Here is a 22,007-nt window from a genome sequence, read left to right on the forward strand (position 1 = left end):
AAAACTCCACAACCACATATTGTATGTGCTTCTAATTCTTTATATAGACAAGACATTTTACATTTAGTGCGTTTCTTGTTCTTTTTTTTCCCTTTTAACTGAATTTTAAATGCCCCATGAGAGTATAAACTTCTGTCAGAAATGTTGACTTGAACCGAGATTTTATCTCTAATTTGAGGAAGGGGGAAGGCAATAATGTCTGAAAAAGAAGAAGGAAATGCAGTGAGTTTTCTGCAATTAGCAATATTGAAGTCAGTTAGGATGCCTCCTGGAAATCTCCAGTAGATAGGGCTAAGTCAGAATGACAGCAGGCAGCAGATGAGAACCGCATTTGGCAATTTGGGAATCCTATTTTGTGACACACTATCCAGTAGGCAACAATTTTGCCTTTCTTTAAACTTATATGACTCGCTTTTATTTTGTCCCATTTTGATCATTAACACAACCGCACATACAATTGTCAGTTAAAGTAACTTCAGGCTGAATTCATGCTTACATTCCCTCCTCATTCTACTTGAGTACTTTCAGAAATGTCATCTCTTCTTGGAGAAACACTGAAACAAAAAGAGTTCGCAAGAAAGGTTCCCAACTTCAAAATGTCTCCTCTTCTCTCCTCTCCACCACGACACATCATGCAGGTAAAGTTACATCTGGTCTCTGCACTTCGTATGTTTGGAACTTCTATCTATCTCTCCAACCCATCTTTTCCTGTAGATCAGATTCTTATATTCAAGTTTCTCCAGGACAATCCATCAGGCTAAAACACAGGTACACAGCCACACCACTACACAGAAAGACAATGGTCTTTCCTCAAAATTTGCTCTTCTTTCCTTAACAAAACGGTATCACTCTGTATACAGTTGTTCAGTTCATATCCTGCGTGTTACCCTTTTCTTCCTTCTCTTTTTCTACTGTAACACTTAACCAATCACCAAGTTTTCTGAAATCTCCCTTCATGACATCTTTTGAATATGTCCATTTTTTCTCCCCCCTTTCAATTCAGACCTCGTCATCTTTCACCCAAATTATCGCAACAGCTCCGACACTTTCCTCTGCAGACCCCTCTTACACATTAATTCCACCATGCAACTAGTTAGAGCTCCAAGGTGCAAATTTCTTCGTTTCACTTCTTTAGTTAAAGCCCTATGCGGACTCCACACCACTCAAGGATTAAAGTCCAAATGACAGGAGATGGTGAACAAGCTCTTCTTGGTCTGTCCCTGGCAAACCTCTCTAGTCTCATTTCCTCTTAAAAAGTCCTTATTGCAAGAGGAACTTGCTTTTATATCCTGTCTCCTTCTAGCTGAGCAGCTCCTTAAGGGTAGGCATTCTGTTTTATGAATCCTTCTTTATCATTGAATTCTGAAGACATAAGGCCAGGACAAAGTTGGTGCTCAATAAACATGGCTCACAGGAAGACATCTTAGAGTCACTCTCTCAGCCCAGCTCTTCAAATCTGTGCTGTTGCTTCGGGGATGGCCTGGGGACATCACTTCCCCTGTCTGGACAGAGCTTAGTTCTTTCCCTTTGGGGTGCATATTTGGTGAGGACAACCCCACTTTCTCTCAGAAACTTTTTAGTTCTTAGGCATTTGCTTTACTGCTGTTAAGGTGTAGTTCATGCGACTTTGATACTTTCTAATTTCCTTCCTGTGCTTATGGCGGACTAACATCTGCCTCTTTTTGTAAAGATATTCCACATGAAAAATTAACATAGGGTAGGCTGTACCCACGGTATCGAACACGCTGGGGTATTTCACTGACTATGGAGAGAGAACTTATCAATGCCAGGGTCCAAAGGGCAGCTTTGAAATATCACGTATCTACAAATGTCTTCTTCTGACTTAGGACAAGGGAGGAGAGGGTAGAAAATGACTAAATGTATGGGTATTTTGTAGCCATTAAAAAGTGAAGAGTCATAAAATATAAGTTGAATTTTTTAGTGGAAAGAATAAAATTGTACTAGTCATTGGAGGGCTTCCTTCTCAGATTTCTAAGTTCTTAAGTTCTTGGGATGGAAAATGCATTAATAACCAGATAGAAGAAATCCAGAAATCATTCGATTTGGACTTTAGAAACTATTGGTTTTCATATCTGTAAAAAAGAATTCTGACATGTCCCAAGTTGTACTTACATTCTTACTGAATCAAACATGTTTTTAAAGATACACAAACATCATAACTACATCAAACTAAAATGCCTCTGCACAGTGGAGGAAACCAGCTACAGAATGAAATGGCAGGCTCCTGAATGAGAGAAAACATTTGCAAAGCATGTATCTGACAAAGGACTAATATCCAAAATACACAAAGAACTCAGACAATTCAATAGCACAAAAACCAAAACAATCTGATTTAAAAATGGGCAGAGGTACTGAACAGACATTTTTCCAAAGAAGACATACAGACGCCCAACAGACACATAAAAAGATGCTCCACACCAACTGAGGGACAGGCCAGTCAAAACCACAGTGTGACATCACCTCACATCTGTTAGAATGGCTGTTGTCAGAAAGACAACGAAAGCTAACAGAGGTGGTTGTGGCATTCGTGTGGGTGCACAGGTGCTCCAGGGACACTGCTGGTGGGACTGGACACTAGCACCACCTTCGGGACGGTGACCAGGTTGGTTCTCTACAATTTAAAAAACAGTGCGGAGACTAGGGGAACATGGGGAGGTTAGATACTTAAACACACATACACCAAGATGGCTATGGGGTATTTAGGTAAACGGATCCCTACTAACCAATATTTAGTTCTAATTCATGATTTCGTTATTAGCTTTCTTATAATGTAATCGATAAAAGTCATTTACACATACAAAAAGCCATTGACTGAAAAGCTTTATAGGGCAAAGATTAAATACATATTATTCTCCCAGCCCTCCAAAAATCTTCTAGTAACCAAAATGTACTTACTCATCTATTGTTTGGCAAATCAGTCATATTTATTACGTTGAAAATGTTGTATTAGGAAACTTAAAAGATGTTATTTTTCCAGGGCAGGATTTCTCCACTTTGATGGTAAAGATGTTCAGGTGTTCAGGGCCCTCTGCCTCTTCGATGGGGGGTGGGGGGGGTCCCCGTGCACTGCCCACGTCTGGCAGCCTCCCTGCCGTCCACCTCTAGAGGCCAGTAGCATTCCCTCTCCCAGTTTGGAAAACCAAAGATGTGCCCAGACATTGCCAACTGCCCCCTAGTGGGCAAAACCATCCCCATGGGAGACCTCTGCCCTGATCTTTCAGTTTTCTAAGTAACAAATAAGCCAATTAGTAGGGATTTTTTTAAGCATTCAATGATATTACAGCACTTAGGAAAAGGAGAAAGAAATGTAAATGTCATACTTGGTGGTCCAATAGAAATATTTCTGAAAAGATGGGTGTGTTAAACAATCTATGATGGGAAACCCAATTGTGTGGAAAAGTGGGCCTGGGTTAATCCCAGCTGTCCCACCCACTACTCATAAACTCTGGGGTCAGATCTTTAACTTTCTTCATCCCTCAGTTCCACTCATAAAAGATGAATGACAGTAATTCTCTCATAGGCTTGATACGCAGCTCAAGGGAGCTAAAATGTGAAATGGATCAGTGAAGAAAATAACATACAGCGAGCATTCGATAAATGGTGACTTTTATGATTCATCAAACACAGCATTAATCCAAAAACAGTTCAAAATTACTATTTTGCTATGTTGTTTATAGGGAAAATTTGCCTTTTTCATGGATCATATGACATTAGATAAAGGAAGTCAAATTCTCCCCTGTGCCCAGGCTGTGATACAGCCCTTACAATGTCAGATATTTAGAATTAGAACAATAATTCTTCTTTGCCACAATTATTAAAAGGTGGTGTAAGCTAATGGCTAAAACATGAACTTTAGAATCAGATGTACCAAGGTAAATAACCCTTCCTCCTGTGAGATCTTCTATGCCTCAGTTAGGAATTTAACTAAGCACATTGTAAAGTTATAGCCTTATTTTTTAATGTACTTTCTACTGACATGGATTTGGAGGCAATTCCATGACAAGATAAAATGAAACTGATGCTTTAGAAATATTTAATTTATGAAGTTGCTCGGGACTTTAGAGATAATAAAAAAGGAAGATGAGATGAGAGAGTTAACTTTATGTCAACTTGACTGACTGGCCATGGGGTGCCCGGATTAAACATTATTTCTGGGTATGTCTGTGAGGATGTTTCTGGATAAGAGTAACAGCAGTATCTGTAGATTGAGTTGATGGTCCTCCCCAGTAGGAGTGGGCACCATCCAATCTTTTAGGCCTCAATAGAACAAATGGCCAAGTAAGGAGGAATTGATCCTCTTTTCTACCTCACTGCTGAAGCTGACATCTCGTCTTCCACCTTTGGACAGGGACTTACTGCCCTTGAACGCAGACTAAACTAACCACAAGCTTTGCTGGGTCTCCAGCTTGCAAACAGCAAACTCATAGAAATCTTAAGCCTTCATAATCATGTGAACCAATTCCTTATAATGAGTACATTTTATATGTGTGTGTCTATGGGTGTGTGTGTATGTATACATATACATACATTATTGGTTCTATTTATCTGGAGAGCCCTGATTAATAAAGAGAAAAATAAATGCACATTTGTCCAATACCAACCAGGTGCTATGCCAGCCACTTCTGCAAGGACTTTCTCAATTAATCCTCATCTAATATATTGTTAGCTTCATTTTACAGAAGAGCATCAGTGGGGTGTCTTAACTTGCTTAACAGCACACAGTTAGTTGGTAAATAATGGAGTATGGATTAGAATAGAAATCAGTAATTCTAGACCTCCATCTTTACCCACCACCATGGGCTGCTTAGGTACATTCCAGCACCAAGAGCTACAGAGCTGTCATGTATGTCCAACTATAGCTAACTTGGCACAAACAGGACACTGAATTTTAGCAAGTAAGGTCATTGTAAGAAAATAATAGATTAGGGTTCTATTTTCAAATATCATCTCAGGCAAGCAGCCATATTGTTGTATTGCTTCATCAGGTGACTTGGGATATTAGCTATTTATGAAGATTGCATGTTTTAATACTGTAAGAAAGATTTAAGAAGAAGAAATATGGCAAGAATTTTTTTGAGAAAAGAAGAAGAATTTCTAAAATGTAAGACATCTAAAGACCAGAGGAAATGCTAGCTCTATCAAGAGTCAGGGTGTCAAATGAACAAAGTGATGAATTTCTTGTGTGGGGAGTTTGACCTCATAATGTAAATTGGTTTCATTATATTGTAGAAAAATTTATGACACGATTATCTTGTACAAAGATCTACCCATTCTGTAGATACCTGAATTCACAACCCAGGCAAAATGTGCTAATGCAGTCTGAAAATAGTTGAAAATGCCATTTGTAACTCTCTAATCCTGTCCTCTGAGCATTGTATTTCACAGGTTCTCAGCATACATTTGAAATGAGCCATGCTACCCCCCCAAAAAAATGACATTTGCTTTGTTACAGTAAAACAATTCAAGAGCCATATAGCAGCTCCTGAGATGAATTTCCTTGGAAAGAATGGAGTGAGTTTTAATATTAGCTCACAAATACATTTGTACTTTATGATACTTATTACATAGGCTCAACTAATAAAAAAATAAAATAATTTAGAGCCAACCAAGGCTCTGTAATTTGACCAAAAGCATGTCATTTTATGTGGTTTGTAGGCTGAACTGCTTGCAGACTGATACTCTTTAATGCTCACATTTGTTTCATAAATTTGCCAACAAGATCCCTTGGTGAAATCTCCCTAATGCACACTGAATATATAAAAGAGATTCAAGGTGGAAGTAACTAATAAAATCTTCTGTTCATTATTTTAAGAGGATGTCACTAACTGACCAGGAATATATCACTTCATCGACTCTGAAATCTTTAACAGACTAGTTAAATAAATCATGACTAAATGCAAGCAGTGAAGGGATGTTTTTTAGAAAATGCATCCAGTGAATTCTTTTTCCATCTCCTCAGATGTGCTGTGAACATTCAATGGGAGTAGAGACTGCTTTTTGTGATGTAGATAAATTTCCATAACAATATCTATATGCCTGCCACGTACATGACAGTACCTTATTCTGAATCTGGCTTTATTTTTACATGCTAAAACTCACATTTGGGGTAAAAAGTTTTATAAAATATACCCAGGGTTTATGTGACTGCATGGGGAATTTCATAAATAAGGATTTTGTTTTATGTGGCATTATAAAAATTTGGCCCTAAATTGATTTGAATGTCTTCCATCCAGAAGTGGGTGAATGTTGCCTCCCCTTGAACTTGGGCTCTGGGTGAGCCTGCACAATAGGACACTGAGGCGACGTGATGCTGGGCTGGTGTCTGCGCCCAGCCGTAAGGCACTGGCCGCGCTGAGCACAGCCCCACCGCACACGGGAGGAAATCCTGGAGAAGAGCCCACATGCAGGGGCTCGGTGGCAGCACCCACTTGCCCACCCTGTGAAGGAGCCAACCTGGGCACAGCTGGAGCCGGCCCCACCCAGACCACAGGGGAGCACTCCTCACACCCCGGCCGAGGTGCAGGTGTGCGAGCAAACCAAATGAGTGCTGCTGTTTTAAGTCTAAGTTTTGGGACACCAGCAGTAGACAATCAGAGCACTTACCCACTGCAACAGGAGCACCGAACAGTCATCTTCAAGACAAGGGCAATAACCGCAGGATGTCCAAAGCCACGGGAATTCTTAGGTTTGTTACCTTTTCTGCTCAAGTCAGTATCCATGGTCCCACGGTGGAACCTGGAGCCCCTGAATTGGAGCTGGACCCACAGCCCCCAAGTTTACATTTTGTGTAAGTATGTGAATGCACATGCATGTATACAAGAGTTGAGAAAGTTCCAAAATAAAATTACTATGTGACCTTTTCTACTTCAAAAGTAAACGCAGAGTAAAATTATTAATACAACTCCCGAGAAAGATTTAAATGATACGGACCTCATGACTCTTCCTGAAAAGTAAAGTTGACGATCTGAGATGTGGATGACGTGACCTAGCGAGTAAGGGAAGCTGAAGTGCACCTTGAAAACAGCAGCACGTCGCCTGCCTGCCGAGGAGTCCACGGTAGGTCCACACGAATCCCCTCAGCCCCACATCCTGGCGAATTCACCATCCTCCGAGGGCCTGAGCAGAAACCAGAACAAATGGACTTCCCAAAATGTAGTTCTCAGCAGCAGCTGCTCAAGACAAGTAGGAACAAAACCTGAATTGCCTGTGGCCCAGAACAACTACAAAATGGAAGGATCATGCATCGTATTGGTGAGGAAATGGGGAGACAGAAACTCGCATGCTATTGGTGGCAATGTGAAGTGGTGAAACCTGTTGGGGAGAATCTAGCAGAATGTGTCGGAGGCAAAGTTTGCATACTTTCCAATACAACAGTCCTGCTCTTGAAGAGTCTGCCCTAGAGAAACACTGGGACATGTGCCCGAAGATGGATGCAAAAATACTCACTTTTGCATTGCATCTGAATTTTCAAACCTGGGCCTTCAAAACTGAACTGTGAAACTGTGTTTCTACTCATCCTCGCTGGGGTAAGAGATGGTGCGTCTGACCAGCTCAGCGGTGGTTAGCAAGGTTTCCCCCAGCCACCCGACTTGGGCTATGATCAGATAGCAAGGCTCGTATACAATCTCCGTACGCCAGCTGCCTGTTATTGCTAGGATTATGCAAATTTGACACAATTGTGACCCGCTTTTCTACTACTTTTCTAAGAAAAATCAAGTTTTGTTTCATTAATTCCCTAATTTTCCCTACTTGCTTATGAATGTAATTTGGTTATCACCATCTACACAGAGAAAATTGTCAAATAATTCTCTGGAAAATGTTTATAATTTCAAGCTTTTTGCGCCATTGTTTCTGTCTACCCATCGTACATATTGTCACAGTGACATTTCCATTGTTATAATTGCTAGTCACTAGAAGCAACACAGAAACATTACATTATCCAAGATCACTGTGCCATGTGTGTAAGTCTATTTCATTTGTACTCAATGTTCTGAAAATGGTGTATTTATAAACTAACTCCACACTGAAATGAGCTTTGAAAGGATTATATTTGTAAATGTTTATCATCTGGGAAGCATTTATTGAACCCCATCTCCATGTATAAATATGTTCTAATCATTCCATAAAGGTTATGAACAGAGAAGTACAAGCCCTGACCTCAAGCAAATTTGAATTCACTGAAAGACATAATATTACTGATATCTAAGAAGCAATTTTATATTGAAATTTAATTGTTGTCTATTTTTTAAATATTTACTGAACTCTTAATATGGGCTGGGAATGATTCTAGGCATTTAGAATACCTCAGGGAATAAAACAGAAACAAGAATTTTTTTAAACTTCCTTCTTTCAATGAGCTTATACAGTCCTGGCAGAAACAGACAATAAGGCTAAGTAATGAAATTACAATACTGTTTAGATTATAGAATCTACTAGAGATTACAAATGCTACAAGAATGGATGGAAAGAGGGGTGGAGCGGTGGGAGTACAGGCAGAAGGGGTTGTGGGGCAGGTATGAGGCACCCCTTTAAATAGCAGAGAGGGAGCCCCGAGCGAGAAGGCGGCGGGTGGGAAGGACCCGAGGGAGCTGGGGTGGGGGTGCTATGCCACTTCCAGGCTGAGCCACCAGAGGAGACAGCGCCCGAGGGCAGTTACGTTCCTGGCATGTTTGCTGAACAATAAGGCCAGTATTCTGAATTACAGGGAGTAAATGGTGGCCATACAAAATAAAGTGGGTGTGGAATAGGGAAGCTGGAACATATCGGGCCGTGTGAGCACTGCAAGGACTTCATGCATTTACCCTGAGGAGCAAAGACTTGCTTTGAGCAGAGAAGGGACATTATATGAAGATTTGCTTTAAGGAATCACTGTGAAAGCTGTGTGAATGACAGACGGTCAGGGGCAAGAGTAAAGGTATGGCCTCCAGTCATGAGGTTGGTGGAACAATCCAGAAGAAATGTGATGCCGTTCAGACCAGGGTGGCAGCACAAAGAGCGGGGACGGGGGGTTCAGATTCAGGACATACATAGATAAAGCCAATTCCCTGGGAACCGAAGGAGGAGCGCGAGAGAGAGAGGAGCTGAGGTGGGCGGGACAACGGAAAAGCCAAGTGGCCTGAAGTGTAGGCAAGGAAATCCCAGAGTGAGACTGACTTGGGTGGATCGGGGGTCCCTTCAGGGGTTTACTGAGTTTGCAATGTCCGCTAGACCCTCAAGAGGAGGCAGTACAGGGAGAACACGAGGCACACAGGTCTAGAATTCAGACCTGAGGTCTGGCTACACGTACGCATCTGGAATCGCCGGCGTATAAATGCCAGTGCAAGCCATCCGTGCGGGCGGGATCATCGGGCAGTAAGTCTGGCTTCAGAAGAGAAAATGACCAAGCAGAACCCTGGGCACTGTGACCTTAAGTGAGGGATAAGAGGAGGAACAAGAGACGGAGAGGGCACAGCAAAGAAAGCAGGAGGAAGATCTAAGGAGTAGGGTCTCCAGAAGAAGTACTTCCCAGAGGAGGAAGTGAGCGACTGTCTGCATTCTGTCAACCAGCTGAGCGACATGGAGAATGAAGAGTCACTACCGTGTGGGGCCACGGGGAGGCCAATGGGGACCTCCGACAGCTGCCTTGGGTGGCAGGGATCTGCGGTGAGTGTCAGAGCACAGGAGGGGTGTGCAGAACTATTTCCAAAAGTGGGGGATGGAGAAGTGAGAAGGGAACTGAAAAAACGAAGGGCTTGGGGACTGAGAGTTTTAACATTTCTATGCTATGGAAGATCGGTGAAGAGTGAAACAGTGATGGTCCCGGGCGTGGAACAAGTCCTGGAGCAGCACCTCCGACAGGTCAGAGAGGGGCGGCGTGCACCCTGCAGGGCTGCCCCAGGTACCCGGTAACAAGGGGGAGAGCGCAGGCTACAGCAGCTGGCGGGGCGCACACGGCGACCGGGCTGTGAGGTTCTCTCTGATCACTGCGTGTTTCTCAGGGTGGTCGTCAGCTGGGAGTGGAGTTGGAGGAAGAGGTGGCGGGGGCTTAAACTAAAGCAAGCCAGGAAGGAATCGTCTAGATTAGTAGAAAGGTGGGCCCAGGAACTAGGGAAAGAGAAAGCTTGTCAGGGAGAATTAAATGCTTTACAGGCGGTCGTTGTTAGTCAGGAGGATGTGTCTTGTTCTTTTCCCTAATTAAACTGTACCAGAGAAGCCCAGGGTAGGACGGAGTCAGATTCAACTACGGTTATGGTTTAACTGAGCCAAGGTAGCAGGCAGAGCAAGACAGGGGAAAGTTAAGGACAGGTGACAACATCATCACAGCAAAATGGACACAAGGATAAATGGCCTCAAAAACATTTGACTTGTAAAAATTTGTGAAATGTTTTTAACTAATATAAAACAGACTCAAGTGGTAATTATCCACATTCAAATTGACTCTTCTTGACGGTATATCCGATCCCACACATATCTATGGCTTAAATTCCTATAAACGTCTTTGAAATTGTTTTCAGAGGCTGCAGCACAACCTTCCAGTATTTGCAAAACTGACCTACCTTCAACTTTGGAAAACCAATTTTGCTTCAGAAACAGCAGAAGTCTTATAAAGCCAAATTCAATGAATGAAGTGGGTGATCAGGCTGTGTGATTCTACTTGGAATCCCAAATGAGGTGTGATTACAAATGATGAGACTTATTTCCCTGCATGACTCATAAACTGGCTCCGAAGAAAATTCCAAAGTAAGAGTCATGCAATTTGGAATTAGGGTCGACTTCATCGGGAAAGTGCTCCTGGAGAGAGTGTGTTTTAAATTGGGCTAATCAGGGAGATGGAAAGGTAATGGCTTGGCAGACGTGAGGAATGACCTGAACGGGTAGAACTTACATTCCCACAGATATTTTAACTTTAAAGTTTTTATACAGTTTGCATGTCCCACCATTCACTTTAAAATATGTAAACAGGTAGCACAGAATTACAGCACTAAAAGGACATAGGGCTTCCATACTCTCACTGGTCTTATTTATAAATGAGGAAACCAGTGTCTCCAGAATATAAAAAACTGGTCCAACATCACAGAAATAGTGAGAAAAAAGCAACTAAAATGTATGCGTGCTGGTCCTAACTCCCAACCTGTCATGACCTTCAAAATTCAACAGAGGAGGAACTGAGCATCAAAATTCTTGTTTCTTGATTTCCCACTGTCAATTATAGACAAAAATAGGAAAGAAAAAAATATTTCCCTCAACAAAGGTTCTAGATCGGTGGTTCTCAACTGGGATGAATTGTCTCCCAGGAGATGCTGAAGACAAGACCCCAGGGGTGGGTGGGGGAAGGGGTGCTACAGGCTTTTAGTTCACAGAGGCCAGGGGCTAGCATCCCTCAACGCACAGGATGGCCCCCAACAAAGGATCATCTGGCTCCAAATGTCAGCAGAGCTGAGGCTAAGAATCTGCTCTGCATCTAGATCTAGAACTGGTATATTCCAGAACATGAACATATCTCGATGAATGGCTTTTGTGTATGTAATGCTTTATTAGGACATGCTGAAACTAGGAAGCATTACTAGAAAGTGCTCCCTAGGGTTCTGAGTTTTCAACAGGTATTTGAACAAGAATATATTTGCAAATTTATTTGTTTATTTTTGTGTCATAGAACATAATACTATCCTTAAACAATCCATCACGTTAGTTATTTTTCAAAGAATATATGTCAACTTTTGTAATCAGCCTTCCTGGGCATAATCACATTCTTATTTAGACCCTAAGCTAGCTGGGCTAAGGTGTGGAAAATATTGGCAGAAGATGGGGTTGGTGGAATCATCTACAGCCAACTGTGGTAATAAAGGAGACAGAAGGTCAGTTAGGAGAAAACAACATGGGGCTTCACTCAAGTCTAGAGCTGTTTATAAAAGAGAAAACCTCATTTGGAAAAGGCAGGAACCCAGGGACACATGATTGGGTCAAGCATCTGAGAATGCAAGTAAAAATATAAATGAAATCCCAAACTTAGGGAATGTGTGATTCTATGCATTACTGGTAGCTTCCAAAATTGACATTGGGCGTGTTTTTGATCAAATTTTATGTTAAGAAATATTTTCAACAGGACTTTACAAATACGACGAAAATGTAAACAACTTCCGTAAGAATAGCAATGGATAATGCCATTTAATATTTTGAGATTTTATTACCCTTACGTGTAAAACTGAACCACCCTTCCTGTCTGTGGCCCTGTTCAATTAAAAAAAGTTTTTGTCCTTTCCTAACTATATTGTAGTTGATTTTCAGTTTATGAATCCTCATTATTATTGACACCTCTGGTCTTGTATTTTATCAACAGGACATATTTGTGTATGAAAGAGGCAGTAAGGGAACTCATTTCCCAGAGAGGTATTTCAGAACTCACCAGGTTGTGTGGCTGTTGAAAATCAATTTTCCCTCCCCTTGTGGTCTGTACATGCAGTTTTTATTTTCCAAGGGGAAACACCTGCAATCAATTGATGAACTGCTGTTTGTGGATCCAACTGTCACTGGGGCCATGCAGTGGCAAAAGTCTCATTAACATGACAGGAATGTGCCTGCAAATGTATAATTGAGATGCAAACTGTGAACACATTTATTATTGTCTTTGCAGATTATTTTTTCAGAAAACAAACCCAACTTTTAGAACAAGCTGTTCCCAGCGTTTTCCAGTGAATCCTACCATTTGGTAGTACATTAATGGCTAAGACACACTCTTATATTCCTCCTTTGTCTGTTCACAGTGATTTTTCTATTTCTTCCTAAAATTACAGCAAAAAAACCTCAGTCTCAGAAAAGGTATTGAGTCTGAGCATCTGCTCTGTTTAGGTATTGCTCTTAGTAATATTCTGCATTGTCACACATGGTATGCTCCCTCTAAGTCGATTTCTTTTAAAAAACAAGAGAAAGAGAGAAAGGGGTCCAATTCTATGATTGTCTACAGTTACTACCTTTGCAAAGATCTTTGTTTAATTTTTTATTGAAATATTCCCACTTCCTATGGTATTTTGGGGCTATAAGTCAACTAAGGTATCAACCTGTAGAATCCACTCATTTTCAGAAGAGGATGGAAGGCCCAGAGGGTACACGAACTGCTGAAGTTCAGGTCTTTTTTATGATTTCCAGTTACTTACGGACTGACATAAGCACAGAATAGTTTGTTTTATGCCATGACAGAGCTGAAGAGTTGATTAGATGTCAAGAATTTCCTGCTCTGGTCAGATTGGGAAATGCTGTAACTTCATCTAAACTTACTCTATAGGTGTTAAATATACCCAATAACCTTCAAATGAACCGAAGTGTTTGCATGATCTTCAAAGGACTCTTTTCAATAAGTAAACTGTTCTTAAGCACTGCCATTTCTCTGGAATCTTGCTCAGCACCAAGGTTACATACTGTGGTGGATACAGCAGAGCCCCTACTCTCCAGGAATTTGAAGATTAGGGTGGGAAGTGTACATGAGAATATGTAATTGTAAGATAATGTAATAGATGTTAAGAAAGAAGTATGTGACAGGTACAGGGCCACAGACAGGAAGGGTGGGTTAGTTTTACACATAAGGGTCAGAGATGTCATTACAGGTGAAATAACTGTAATGTCATGTATTTGATTGGCCTAAGAAATGTGGTTTTCTTTTTCTAATTACATTCTGTATAGAGGCATAGTATGAAGGTTCTTTTAAAGTTATGTTCTCTTTCAAAATAATGTGAATAATAGAGCAATGTGGCATTTTTATTATTTTTATCATATAAATAAACAAATTAAAAATAAAAAATACCAATGTAAATGTCTTCCCTCCTTCCCATTCTCTGAACTCCTGGTAGTAGGTGCAGAGAAAGTCTTCCCTGTTATCCAGGAAAAACTGAGGAGAGAAATCTGAGGACTTTGCTTTAAAAGAGAGAGGGGACACCGAGATGCAGGAAGCCCCATGGGAACTAAGTCACCTCCTCCTCCCTGCGAGCCTTCCCGCTACGACTCTGAGGAGGTGCTGGGCAAAGCTTGCTTCTGAAGTTACTAATGGGATAGATGAGTGAGTAAAGGGATGAAAGAGTTCATCAATCCAAAGGAATAAATGCCTTAGACTTGGTTCGTAATCATGGTGAAGTATCCAAGAGATACCTGACAGTATCTCCGGCATCTTGACAGTTCCAGCCTCTGAGCACTCTCGAGTCAGGAATGTCAGGTCCACACTTGGAAGGAGCCGAGTTCTCAGTGTCCAAATGTGCAACACCTGCAGGGCTGACAGCAGAAAGGAAAGCAAGGCGCAAGGTGAGCTGGAGACGCGGCAAAGGATGAGCATGCGCACGTTCTAAATAGTCTTAATTGTTTTTTAATGTCATGTGTACACTGTACTTTTCATACACTGACTGAGCAGGAAATCCACAGGACCTGACCCCCGGGTCTCCCCCAAAGTCCCTGGAGGAGGTTACTTGTTAAAGGTCTCGTGCGGTGTTAAAATACAATTCATTTCACTTGCAAGACAGCAAACTATCTGTCATGATAGAAGAATAAATCTCTAAATAAACACATTGAGCTAATTCCAACAGCTCAGAGCAATTGATGCACCTTGCCAGCTGCCCAGCCCAAGTTACAAAGGAGCTCTCTACTCGCTAGTTAGGATAGCAACTGAAACACAGGGGAAGAGAGGTCTCCTAGAAACTCATTCCCTATGACATCATGTGAACTTCACTCCTGTAGTCACCAGCTCTTACGATATCACCTTTGGTAGCTTCTGTGGCAGCTGAACCTGTCACACTCCGTACACAGCACCTTAAATACATTTTCTTAAAGACTTTGCCTACCGTTTATAATTTTAATGCAATATTTCAAAAGTACTTATTCACAGAGTAACTTCTCTACTATTAGGCACCACTTAAGCTGCCTAACATAATTTAGATGATACAAGTGTTGACGCACCTCTCTATGTGAACGGCATTCCCTGGAATTGTTCAATGCACCACTGGTACTACCTTACCATAGCAGTCCTGTTTTCACACTTCTTCTCACTTTTGCTCTCAAGCTTACAATTTCAGTGTTAAGTGGTTTATATATTTTCTGTCTAATTTAAATTTGTGGACTGTATTAATCTCAAGAAGGACTGATTTTCTAATGGAAATGCTTAACCCTAATAGGATGAATTGTGTCACTGTAATTACCATTTAAAGAGGGGAGCAGAGAATGAGGCTGACTGGGAGACTCATTAATTTTCCTGCCTCTAAGCACCAAGATTCAGATCCAGCTAAGAAAGAGAGGCCAAAAGCCCTATCAATCTTTGCTATCGATGTTTAGCAGAAAGAAATGGAATGTCACAAGGCAAACGGAGAACAGGCGGTTCTGCCACCGCGTTGACCTTGCAGCCACAAAATAGAAATGTTAATTACCATTTGGATTATCATTCTGTGATGATGTCTTTATTATGATAATCACTAAATTGAAATAGAGTTAAACACTTTAAGTCAGATCCTTAGCAGATTCTGCGGCTTGAGTTTGGGAAGATACTACTCCAACTCTCTCTGAGAGTACAAGGTGCATAGTAATTTAATTTGGATTTGTTTATGAATAAGTATCGTGCACAAACTCTAGAATATAACACATGAAGTTACAGTCTTAGTGCTTTTGTAAAAAATATTTTTGAAAATCCATGCCACTGTATATTTTTAATAAATAAAACTTACAACTTTTGCATGAAAACAAAAAGAACTATATATGGAATGCATGGGGAATTACAAACATTTTAAATAGGGGAAATCTATTCCATGTATTTCTTATTTCCACCAAGTGGCACAGTTCTTAGGAAATGGAATCTATAATAGATGACTGAATGAAACATTTCAAAACTTTTTATCAGATTTGAATACAGTTATAATAATGAATATGCAATATTTTAAACAATATTGGATGACAGATTTGGGGCCCAGCTGAATATTATCATTGGAATTTTATTTTTATTTTACAAATAAACAATAGATTTGTTTTCTTTGGTTACTACATCTATATATTTACATATTGTGCATTTTTCCTTAAATACATTTATCCAAATGTATGCACATTCATCATCCACAAACATATACAATATGAGTTAAGATTACAAATTTTGTAATAAAAAAGATTAAGATTTGAATATGTATTTTGCAAATTCCTGGCTGTATGGTCCTTGGAAAATTTTTAATCTTAGTTTCCTTAGTTGTAAAATGTGTATAATGAAATCTCCCTCCTGAGAGAGGGTTCACAGTGTGTAAAGCTCTAAGTACTAGAAAATATCACTTCTCTGCTTGTAGTCCTGGCCTAACCTGGAGGGTGGAGTTCTGAGAAATATAAATAAACAATCCTTTTACACAAATGTACCCACAGATTTTCAATCTGTGCTCCCCTCTTGCTTTCTTTCTAGGTTATTTTCTACGTTGCTGGAAGAAATGCATGATTCAATCACCCCTTAAAATCTCCAACTTAGAATTTGCTACAGAGAGTAAAATCAGGACAGTCCCCACAGTTTGCTTTAGTCCAAAAATATACTGGTCTGGTTAATTTAGCAAAAAAGAGAAGTACTTGTGAAGACTTTTCCAAATAGATGTACAGGCCAAAGGATAGTTTAACAAGGGCCATCTTGCTGTGGTAGCAGGTCATCAGTCTCACTGTGGAGAAAACTCAATCACCCAGAGTTGTGTGAACTAATACCATGCTAATTTTTAAGAATTTTTGTGTATTGACATCCTTTTTTTTTATTTGTGGTAAATTATTTGTGGTAAAATTTTTATTTGTGGTAAAATATATAAAACAAGAAATTTACCATAACTATTTTCACTAGTGTTAGGTTCACTAGTTCACTAGTTCCCAGTTCACCTAGAATTGATTCATTAGAATTGATGTGCCATCTCCAGAACTCACCTTGCAACACTGAAACTTCATACCCATTAAACAATACTGACATCCACTTAATTCTATCTGAATGTATGAGCAACAGCTATGAACAATCATGTACCAGTCTGCATGAACTTATGTGATTTCTTTCTCTTGAGTAGATGAATAGAATGTATAATGCATATGATAGGTATATTATTTCATTTTTAAGAAAGAATCAAGCTGTCTTCCAAAATGTTGGGACCATTTTGCACTTCTACTAGCAGAGTGTCAGAGTTCCAGTTGCTCTACATCCCTATCAACAACACCTGGTGACATTGGTCTTTGGGTTTTTTATTTACGTGTTTGTTTTGCCATTCCAGGGGTGTATGTAGTGGGACCTTTTTGTGAGTTTATTTGGCATTTCTTTAATGAATAATGATGTTGTGTATTATTTCATGGGCTGTTAGCCATCTGTTTATCTTCATTAGCAAAGTGTAGGCTTAAATCTTTTGTTCATTTTTTCAAATAGTTTGTTTTGTCTCTGTAGTTTAGTTGTGAGAGTTCTTTTTACATATCCTTCAACAAACATAGGCTTTGCAAACATTTTCTCCTTGTCTGTATCTTTTCACTTTGGGGTTTTTGAAGAGCAAAAGATTTTAATCTTGAAGAAATAGAGTTACTGAATTTTCTTTTTTTATATTTTGTGTTTCTGTATTCTAAGAACTTTTTCCCAAACTAAAAGTCACTAAGATCTTTTTCTTTTGTGTTTTATAGTTTTAGCTTGCAAATTTAGGTATGATAGCATTTCAACTGAAGTTTTAAATATATTGTGTAAACATATATATCCAATTGAAGTTTTAAATATATTTAATTAAAATAAACATATTGTCAGGCTTACTATTTTTTGCATATGGCTATCAAATCATCCACCATCATTTATTGAAAAGATTATGATTTCAAATTGAATTACTTGGCACCTTTGTCTTAAAATCTGCTAACCACATATTTGTGCATCTACCTGGACACTATTCAATTCCTCAAATTGTTAAAATTTACTCCAACATAATACTATCTTAATTATTGTGACTATGCATAAGCCTTGGTATCAAAGAGTGTAAGACCTCCAACTTTAATCTTCTTATTCATGTATATTTTGGCTATTCTAGGTTCTTTGTATTTTATCTGAACTTCAGAATCAATTTGTCAATTTCTACAAAAAGTCTACTACAATTTCAACTGAGATTGCATTCAATCTATAGATCATTTTGGGGATCATAGGCTTCTTGTGTCCTGTGATTCATGAACATGATTCTGTAGGAGATTCTATAATCCTACAGTATTCTATGTAGTAGACAAGTCTGGATCTTTCCATTATACTCTCAATGCATTTTAGTTCTTTTCCTCAATGCATTTTATAACTACCAGTACCCTGAAGTAATGGGAATGGATGTCCTTGCTTTATTCCTGAAATTAGTTTTTCACCATTAAATATGATAGCAGCTATAGATTTTTCATAGGTAGCCTTTATTATTCTCTTCCTGATGCCCTCAGAGTACTTATTTGAAAAGGATGCTTAATTTTTCTCAAATCTTTCCCTTTACTTTCCTTTTCTCTTATTTTCTGTTTTGGTATGTACTGAGATGACCGCATTGGCCCCTCTGGACTCGCAGACCCATTCTTCTCAGCTGGGGAAACTGAAACCTGACTAAGGACCCCAGCTGAGTCCGGCACCCTCCCGGGGGAAGCCGAGCAATGGGGGGACCTGCCTGCCCACTCCCCTCTCTGGGATCACTGTCAGATGCTGCCTAATGTCCACTGTCCCAAAGCTATTCTTTTTATGTTTTCTTCCTATTGTTTAGCTGTTCCAGATACAAGGATAAATCCAGACCCTGTCACTTCATCAAAGACAAACCCTGATGCACCTTGCCTGTCTCTCCTACCAGTCCCCTTACTTACCAGGTAAGCCTTCTCTCCTACCAGTCCCCGACTTGCAACTCTCTTCAGACCTAACAATCTATTCATGGATGTCCAGATGCTCCATCTCGTTTCTCTATGTCTTTTCATCCTTTGCTTCTTCTTTGATCTGTGCCTTTTGCTTCACCTCTAGAAACTCCTCACCGAGAAAATAAGTCCAGTTGCAAGATCATCCCAGAAATCTCCCCTGTCCTTCCATAAAAATCAGGGTGCCACCTGTGTGCAACCCATTGCCTGTGATTATCACTATCCTATCAGTACTGAGCTGTTCACCCCCAATGGATTGCGGCCATTGGAAATCAGGAACTCTGTCATCATTTTCCTTGCTCTCTTAACTTCGGGTTCATAGTAGGACACTGACAAATTGAATGAAAGAATGAATGAATGCATCCCAGTACCTGACACATTTCTCTGTCTGTCTTAGCATAGATGTGTCTGTCTTTCACTGGAGTCTCTCTGATAATATAGATTTTAATATTTTAATCATGAATTGAGAAATATTTTCCTGAGAAGTTGAGAAACGTGAGTCTCTTTTGCTCTACAAAATGAATTAATTTTAAATATAATATGTATTTCTTGTTTTTAAAATTATATTGTATAAAATAACTATGAAGAATACTTAATATAAAATTGCCCTGGAGTTATTTTGCTTAGAGGCAATAAAGCTCTATTGTGATAGAACAAGAAATAAATAAAAATGGAAAGAGCAAGAAATATTTATATAATGAAGAAGAAAAACAACATCTTTGAATTTGTCTTTGATATTTAAATGTATAGGTATTTATGTGGTGGTAATCCTCCACAGAATTGCTTCTCCCATTATATGTCAAGTTGTATTGCCCCAGAACAGCCACACAGATGTTTAATCAAGCTCAAGGATCCTTTTTAATGACCCCTCCCATAGACTTTTTATGGTTCATTCATTTTTGCTCTTGTTTTATCTTTCCAAAAGATAGGAAGGATACCCCACTTACAGGGTTTTGTCCCACTGATAATGAAACCTGGCCATCCACTGTAGCTCATTCGGTTCAGAAGTAGAAAACCAAGACAAGCTTACCTTGGCCTTCATGTTATTTTTAGACATCAAATGGCAATAATCCAACTGCTCTTTCAATATATCCTTTCAGTTTTACCAGAACAGATCCACTAAAGTAAGAAGAAACACTGCCCCTGGATTTTCCTGAAGAACCCTGATTTCTAATAGGGCCTCTGTTGGCCCCAGATGTATACCCACGCCTGTCCATCAGGTATGTTCTCTGCTCAGGAAAAAGGATGGGATCATTAGTCAATGCTAATCTCTTCTAAAGTCTTATTTTTATTTCACTGTGTGATTTTTTTTAAATCTATAGGAGTATCATTTTTTTTCACTCTTCTGCTTTGTACCCTCATTTTTCTCAGCTTGAGCACAAAGGGAGGTAATATCAGAGCACAGAAGCATTCTCAAAGCCATCCACTCTAACCACCTTATTTTTTAAAAAAGGCACAGAAAAACTAAACAAAGTCTCACAAAGGTGAGACACAGGAAGTTTAATAAAATACCTGTTTGTGCCTTTGTTGATTTCAAAGAGTCCTTTCTGGAGTTAGGAAATAAGCCCCTTTTCACGTTCGCCTTCACTGAAGGGAAGTCTCAGGTCTGAATGTGAGAGGCAGGGTGTTAATGGAATCAGCTGAAGCCCTGGGCACCCAAATGATCTCACTTACACTCACAACAGCCCATGGCAGACATGGAAGCTGGACTGAGAGAAATAAAATACAATTCACCCAGAATTAAGAAATTAATTCCATGCAAGAGTGAGAGTCCAGCCCAAGTCTGTTGGACTCCAATGTCTTTTCACTATACCACCACCTTTCTAAGACGTCCTGTAAAATAACTAGAACTCCTGAATGGAGGAGAGAGACAGACAGACAGAAAGGGAAAGAGAGACACGTGTTCTTTATCATGGTGCTTACCCTGCAGTTAATTTTTGGAATATTTCTTTTCAGTGTCCATCCCTCAAACTGAGCAGAGCCTCCCAAGGAGAAATATTATGCATTCTTGTATTTTGTTGACTCACACAAGGCTAGTCACACAGTAACATTCAACATATGGTCATGGAATTAGTAAAGTAAGTGTAAAAATGTACATAAACTTATCAGAATTTCTATAAATTTTTGACTTGGAGCTTAAAATTGTGTCTCTAAAATGAGGTAAACATCCTTGTGTTTCTATAAACACCTGAAGAGATAAATTTTGATGATCATATTCATACATTTCTGCTTTATAGTGCAATAACTGAGATAAATTATGATTCATTAAAGTTCCATAACATGTTACTTCTACACTGGCAGACAGGACTTTCTCAAAGCAAAACTCCATTAGTTTAGGGTCACAGAAGACATCCTCTCTGCCCATTACTGCTGTAGACAAGTCCTCACCCCAAGTGCCTTCCCTGCCATGCTCCAAACAGAGATTTCAGGCATTGCAATCTCATCTAGAACATCTCCCTACTTGTCCTGGTCACCTGCTTACTTCCAACTACCCACCTCCCCGACTCTAACCCCTATTTATTGTATAACTAAGACATGTTTTCAATTGTAAACATAATTATATTGCTTGGTATGCTAATTGCAGAAGCCTAGTCAAATTATTATTTCTTTGTGAATTTTGACTGTTTCAGGAATGTGCATTTAGAGACCTGTGAAGAGCCAGAGACCATTTGTCCACTTAACTTATCTGGCAGCAAATGCAATGGTAGCGTGGCCACACGGGCCAGGTTGGAGGGACAGTAACGCAGCGCTGATACAAGTGGTGTGCTCACTCTATAGCTATGCTGAGTACTCAAGTCATGGTATATCCAGGGATGCATCACTGAATTGTTGAAGATGCAGATAAGCAATTCAGAGAGGACTCAGACATTTACGAAGTTCCTTCTCCTTCCATGAAATTGACTCACATGTGATTCTTAAATGGTTTTCAAAACCAGTTTGAAACTGAGAGCTTGTTCGGGGTCAAGTTCAGTTTGGTATTTCATGGTCCTGAAAAAGAAAATGAACTTTTGAAAAAGAATAGGATTCCAGTCTCCGTTAATGGCATGCAAAGTGCCAGCACACATGGGCTTTACATAAAATCTAAGAGATAAATTGAACTGATGTGTTTTCCAGTTAAACATTAGCTTTAACATGGATGTGAGACTCTA

This window comes from Manis javanica, chromosome 9, assembly GCF_040802235.1.
Source record: "Manis javanica isolate MJ-LG chromosome 9, MJ_LKY, whole genome shotgun sequence".
In the NCBI taxonomy this organism is placed as follows: Eukaryota; Metazoa; Chordata; class Mammalia; order Pholidota; family Manidae; genus Manis; species Manis javanica.